Source organism: Camelus ferus, chromosome 5 (assembly GCF_009834535.1).
Source record: "Camelus ferus isolate YT-003-E chromosome 5, BCGSAC_Cfer_1.0, whole genome shotgun sequence".
NCBI classification, from domain to species: domain Eukaryota; kingdom Metazoa; phylum Chordata; class Mammalia; order Artiodactyla; family Camelidae; genus Camelus; species Camelus ferus.
The window spans coordinates 7,107,727-7,114,070 of NC_045700.1; the positions used below are offsets into that span (position 1 = coordinate 7,107,727).

Sequence of the window (6,344 nt, forward strand, 5' to 3'; positions counted from 1 at the left end):
ACAGCTGACAATGGTAAAAACATTCATGGATGAGGAAAAGGCTTGGTTGGACAAATTTACAAAGCTTCTGAAAATGTAACGCCTTTCAAATGAATGGTTGCTCATCTTATTAGTCAACAGCAGGTGCTTTGCAGAAAAAATTTCAATCTGTCATGTGTTGTTGAACCAGCAGTATCAGCAGTAAACTTAGTTTGGACCTAACGGTTATTAGTTTCATGAGTTTTTGTCAAAATAAAAGCTGAATCCTTGAAATTGATGAATATTGAAAGAAGTCATAGAAAGATGAGCAACTGTAGTTTGGAGAAATTTTTGTATGTAGCTGAGGCATAAGCAGATAAATTATGGGTAAGGAAACACTGCTACATTTTCCTGGTTGAATTAAAGTTCACAGTTGAAAAAAATAAAATAAAATAAAAGCTGAAATCGTAACTTGCCCAATCACACAGCAGTTCAATAGGTTAGGAGTGGTGAAGTTTTATTGTGATTTTTTTTTTTTAATCTCACGGCTGAAATTGAATTTTTTTCTGAATAAGAAGAACCACCCTCAACCACTATTATCAAACATCAGCTGAATTTACAAATCAGCTTTGGCTGCACATTTGATAATGTTTCTTAATGAAATACAAGCCCAAAACTATAGGGCAAAACAGAGTTTATATGTGAAACTTATACTGTAGTAAAGTTATTTAGACAACAGCTAAGGTTTAACTCGCAAGTAATGTTAAATTGCTTATACACTTCCTGGGCTGTCGAAATTAAAACAAGAAGTGTGATCTCCATTCCCATACAAATTTGCTGTGGGTCTGTGTTCTGAGCTGAAACTACAGTTGTAACAGTCTTTTTTTGGACTTCAATTAAAGTGCAAAGGAAATGTCCTTATTTCAAAATCCATGTATCTGTGCAATAGAGGAGTTTCCACCTAGCTTTCAAATTGGAAGTAATTTATCTGCAATGTAACAAGCATACTAAAAGGCAGACCTCAAGGGAAGACTCTAGCAAAATTCTACATAGACCTTCCAAGTGATAAATACTTTCAAGTAATGCCATATCTTGAGGGATCAGTATTTGTCAGTACTTAGCTGTGTGAAAAAACATTTCCAAAGATAAAATACATAAAATCTCATTATAGATCAGCAGTAACAGATGAACAATTGCGATGAATTCTGGTGAGAGGAAACAGTAACTTTGAACCCCAGCCAAGCAAGATGTTATCCCCCAAATACTTCCGTTCTTTCCGCTAGTATTCCTATACCACAAAACATCGTGTCTATTACTGTTATATTTCTAATTTTGTCAATAAAATCTTGTGGAAATTTGATTTCTCTCCTGTCAATGTTGTCTTGTTAACGTTGTGAATGTCTTGTCTTGTTAATGTTACATATCATGCTAATATCATCGATTTTGCCTCCTCCCCTAGAAAGCCTAAGAGAGATTTCCTATCTGGCTCTTTATAAAAAGCATTGGCTGACTCCTGGAGGGGAGATTTGGGTCTCTGTCTCCAGGAGTTTACAATCTAATTTGAGACAGACAAGACAAATGCCCACGAAACTGCAAACAATCCCAGTCTCTTCACTTTCTTTATTCTTAAATTTAAAATATTCTTCAGAAGTACAGAAAAGCTAAGGAATCTTGACCACCCACCCTTCTGCACACACAGTGCCTTTTCCAGAGGTCGCCCAGAGGTCATCTTGCTCCCCACCCATAGTCTGGCCTCACTCAGCTGCTGGAGGGATCCTGTTAACAAGTAGGGTCTGGGGAGGGTACAGCTCAAACGGTAACATGTGCTTAGCATGCACAAGGTCCAGGGTTCAATCCACAGTACCTCCATTTAAAAAGAAAAAAAAAAGCAATTAGCAGCTCTGGTCCCCTCTGCCCTAAGCCCTGCAGCTGCTGCCCCATCTTATTCATGGTGAAGCCACACCCTCACTGGGGCCTGGCCAGACTTCAGGAGCCCACACGCTCAACCCATCCCCACCTTCATGGTGTAGGCCACCCTGCCCTTTGATTTTCCTCAGCACACTCCTTTCTTAGGGCCTTGGCACAAGCTATTCTGTCTGTTTGGAACCGGGTTGCCTGATTTAGCAAATAAAAATACAGACTGTCCAGTGAAAACTGCATTTCAGATAAACAAATAATTTTGTTATAACTTTGCCCCAAATATTGCATGGGACATACTTACATGAAAAGATCACTCGTTGCTGACTTGAAACTCAAATATATCTATGTGTCCCGAATTTTACATGATGGCGCTACCTGGAATGTTCCTAACTTCTATTAGTTCTTTGCTTGGAGGTGTTCTCAGTGAGTCCTATCCTTAGTGCCCCCCATTTACCACTGCTACCCAGGCCATCCCCTGCCAGGCCCAATCCCTTCAATTTGCTCTATTTTTCTCCCTATAACATTCATCACCCTCTAACACACCGGATAGTTTGCTTGTCATGTTTATTGTTTATTTTTATCTCCTCTCATTCCAGTGTAATCTCCACATGGATGAGGACTTTGGGGGTGGCAGGGAGACAATGCCCTAATCTACCCCAGGCCCTAGAAGAGAGCCTGGCCCAGAAAACTGTTCAACAGATGTCTGTTATCCAGTCCCAAACTCATTCTGCTTGCCACATGATAGGCCAATAAATTGGGAGACAAGGTGCTTGGGGCAAGAAATAATGCTTTTACAAATGGGAACTAATTAAACTTACAAGTTTTTGCACAGCAAAGGAAACCATAAGCAAAACAAAATGACAACCTATGGAATGCGAGACAATATTTGCAAAAGATGAAACTGACAAGGGCTTGATTTCCAGAGTATATAAACAGCTCACATGACTGAATAAGAAAAAAACAAACAACCCAATCCAAAAATGGGCAGAAGGCCTAAACAAGCAATTCTCCAGGAAGACATACGAATAATCAACAGGCACATGAAAAAAAATGCTCAATATCATTAATTATCAGAGAAATGCAAATCAAAACTACAATGAGGTATCACCTCATACCAGTCAGAATGGCTATCATTCAAAAGTCCACAAATGATAAATGCTGGAGTGGCTGTGGAGAAAAGGGAACTCTCCTACACTGTTGGGAATGCAGTTTGGTGAAGCCATTGTGGAAAACAGTATGGAGATTCCTCAAAAGACTAAAAACAGACTTACCATATGATGCAGCTAATCCCACTCCTGGGCATACATCCAGAAGGAACCCTACTCCAAAAAGACACCTGCACCCCAATGTTCAAAGCAGCACTATTTACAATAGCCAAGACATGGAAACAACCTAAATGTCCATCAACAGATGACTGGATAGAGAATTTATGGTATAGTTATACAATGGAATACTACTTAGCCATAAAAAATGACAACATAATGCCATTTGCAGCAACATGGATGTCCCTGGAGAATGTCATCCTAAGTGAAGTAAGCCAGAAAGAAAAAGAAAAATACCATATGGTATCACTCATATGTGGAATCTAAAAAAAAAAAAAAAGTCAAATGAACTTGTATATAAAACAGAAACAGACTCACAGACATAGAATACAGACTTGTGGTTGCCAGGAGAGAGTTGGGTGGGAATAAACTGGGAGTTCGAGACTTGCAGATACTGACTGGTAATATATAAAATAGATAAACAAGTTTATACTGTATAGCACAGGGAAATACATTCAATATCTTGTAGTAGCTCATGGTGGAAAAGAATATGAAAATGAATATATGTATATTCCTGTATGACTGAAGAATTGTGCCGTACACCAGAAATTGATACAACATTGTAAACTGACTATAACTCAATAAAAAGAAAGAAAGAAAGAAAGTGTGACTTTATTCAGAAAGCCACCAGACTAAGAAGATGGCAGACTCATGTCCTGGAAAACTATCTTCCTCAAATCAGAATTCAGGCTCCTTTTATACTAGAAAGGGGAGAGGGTGTGGCTGGTTGTTACAAACTTCTTGGTGCAGGAATTTTTTGTTTTTGGAATCCTTTGTTCTTGCAGCCGTCCACCTGGGTCAGATCATGGTGTCCCTGTAAACCTCCAACAAAACAAATGTTGTTTTCCTTTCTCTGATTTGTTATCTTTGTATGAATGAAAAGGGTTAAAATCCTTAAAGGTCAGAGCTTTGACAATGGGCTGTCCCGTATATTTAAGGCTCTAGGCAACGTTCTTTTATAAAAGGTGCAAAACCAGCATGATTAAGCACAGGAAACAGAGCTAAAAGCACAGGGTTAGAGCTAATATGGAGTCAGATTTGTCCTTTTCTATTACACGTCTGTTGGAAGTGTAATAGAAGTGACAAATGAGTGTCCTCTGAGCAGCACCTGAATGTCCACAGGAAACAGTTCCACCTTGAATTTACTATATTTTTGTCAAGCTTTTTTTTTTCTGCCCATTCATTCAAGCTAGAAGGTTGGTGTCACTCCCAAATCCTCCCTCTCTCTTATCCTGCCTTATTCCTCTCTCCAAAATTATTTGGTATCTACATCCCCCTGCAATTCCTCTGCATCATCCCTCATCTGTCACCTGCTCACTGCCTCATGATGATTGTCTGGTTCCAACTTGGCCCTTTAGGTGTCATGTGTTACCTGAAATTCTCCATGGGTGTCCTTGCCTCCAATCCAGCGCCATCTGATCCCTTCCTCACACTGTATCTTGACAATCTTTCCAAAATGAAAAACAATGAGACATGAACAGAAACCACAATTTGTAAAACAAACTGTGTGAGTCTCAAAACTGAAAAACTGTCTCACACCATGATGAAAAACTACCTAAGTTCACATTGGCTTACCACAAGCTCATTCAGACCTATATATTCCAAGATAAGCCCTTAGTTCAGAGACTCCACATAAACTCAAGGATTCCAAAGAATGAGACTGTGTCAGCAACTCCCCTGGTTTACAGATGCTAGTGAATCCCTGCTGCCCAGATCTGCCTCAGAACCATGTGAACCCTTTCAGCGTCCTGCCATCACTCTCCCTTTGAGATGCTACCAAGACTTCCCAGGTGGAGCTCACTCTTGTTCAGAAAGTTGAATAAACTCAGTTCCATGTGATCCATTCCTGCTGGTCTCAGTGGGAGCTTTACAGTCACCTCTTAGTTTTCTGTGTAAGCTCACTTCACGATTCCCCATGGCCTGCAGAGTGGTCCACCAGCCCCATCATGGTGCACAGATTGTGCCCAGGAAGCCATCTGCTCCCCTCTCCCAGCAGTCCTACACCTGTCCAGACCTGGTGGTGGCTTTGTTCTTTCATCTTCCCCTGACTTCACAGATGATAAAATCTTTTTTTTTATTGAAGTATAGTCAGTTACAATGTGTCAATTTCTGGTGTATAGCATAGTGTCCCAGTCATGCATATATACATATATTCATTTTCATATTCTTTTCAAAAATTATTTTTGCACCACAGATTTGTCTAGAGTTGCTTACAATCACCATACCTTATCGGTACCTCTCTCAGTACCTCTCCCATTCAACTACTCTGGGTGTCATCCCCTTCCTCCGCCTTATTCCAGCCACCATTAGGCTCGCCTAGAAAACTGCAGAGTCTCCCAGAACATTTGCTGACACAAATAACAGCCTTCTTTTCCCAGTTCTCACGTTCCCTCCTAAATATCAGCCATAATGATTTTTCAGTCCTTCTCATCTTCCTCAGCAGCAGTTTGCTGAAAGGATAAACATAGGATAAACCTTCACCAAAATGAAGCAATTTAATCACAAAATTGCTTTAATAGCACCCTTTATGATATAGAGGAAGAAAACCATTAATAATCACGCTATCCTAAAATATTATCAGCATTTTTATGTATCTGTGTAATCACAATATAAAACTTTGCCATAATTTTTCCTGAAATAAATATCCGTTCTATATCCAGTGGGTATAAAGTCATCTTGTGGTTTCCATAGTAACTTTTCATAGACCTCAGTCTTTTTTTTCCTAATTTTTTTTAATGGAAGTACCATCAGTTACAGTGTGTCAATTTCTGGTGTACAGCACAATGTCCCAGTCACGCACAGACATGCATACATTTGTTTTCCAAAGACGTCAGTCTTACCTCCTCATTTTTTCCACTAGATTCACTAAGTTTCGTCACTAGTACTCATACGGTCTAGCACTTACAAGTTATTCTTCCATTTGTATTTTTAAAGTAACTATTATATAATATATAGAGACATACATACATACATATATCATATATCACTTCATAAAAGTATAGAAATTATAGAAACATATAGATGAGAGTAAAATTTACCCATAACTGCACTACTGAGAAATAACCACACTGATTACTTTGGAATATATTTCCCACCCTTTGAGGCAAAATAGGCTGACTTCAGCTCCATAGCACACATAAAAGT

The 6,344-nt window shown here is 39.2% G+C and overlaps 1 protein-coding gene across 3 annotated transcripts in view; it reads right to left on the minus strand.

The window, feature by feature from the left end:
* Positions 1 to 5,316, minus strand: part of CFC1 (cripto, FRL-1, cryptic family 1) — a 31,569-nt gene extending 26,253 nt beyond the window's left edge. Inside the window, exons 1-2 of one of the 3 annotated variants that reach the window (XM_032479257.1) lie at positions 4,573 to 5,316; positions 1,642 to 1,734 (exon numbers count right to left, since the gene is read on the minus strand). The gene's annotated coding sequence lies outside the window, so the exon portion shown is untranslated. Of the gene's footprint in view, positions 1 to 1,641; positions 1,735 to 3,518; positions 3,538 to 4,572 lie in introns of those variants that run through there. The other 2 variants (XM_032479258.1, XM_032479259.1) reach the window with 2 other exon arrangements.
* Between the last annotated feature and the right edge of the window lie 1,028 nt (positions 5,317 to 6,344).